Below are 663 nucleotides of genomic sequence, written 5' to 3'. Positions count from 1 at the left end.
CTCAGTCAGTGGTGGCAGGGTGTCATGACATGTTCCTAATCTCCTTAAAGAGGCAAACTTCTAAAGTGACAGGGCCTTTACAAACATGAGGCCAACACGGAAGGTGTGCTTTACACCAACCGCTTCTGGTCAGAAAGACGAAAAGGTGAGTGTGTTGGGGTCACTGTAGGGACTCTCAGCAGATGGCTGTCTCAGAGGGGCCTCCTGGGCCTCCTCAGTGGCCCATCATGCTCTGCTAGGATGGCTCAGGAAGCTGGGGCGGCAGGGCCAGGAACTCACGTGGTGTGGTCTGCTGACTTGTGTGTGTGCCCAGGGCATGCTGATTGTCACAGCCCTCCCCACAGCAACTGCTTTCAACCTTTTCTTCCACTGTAATGATCCTGGTACCTCAGCAGAGGTGACTACAAAAGTAAGACTTGCCTTAGTGACACACACACTCCCCAGCATGCCCTCTGTAACTGCACCTCCTTTCTCCTTCACAGGTCCCTGCTGCAACAATTGAGTGAGAATTCTGCCCTAGAGGCCACCCAAATGCCTAGACTTCCTGCCTACAAAGGATATTCATGAATAATCCCAAATATCAAGTAATTTTAAAAGGGCAGAACAAGGGGCCGGCCCGGTGGCGCACTGGATAGTGCGCCGCTTGGGAAGCGCGGTGGCGCT

The sequence above is a fragment of the Galeopterus variegatus genome, unplaced genomic scaffold, assembly GCF_000696425.1.
Source record: "Galeopterus variegatus unplaced genomic scaffold, G_variegatus-3.0.2 Scaffold5013, whole genome shotgun sequence".
NCBI lineage: Eukaryota > Metazoa > Chordata > Mammalia > Dermoptera > Cynocephalidae > Galeopterus > Galeopterus variegatus.
This window is presented reverse-complemented; position numbering follows the sequence as displayed.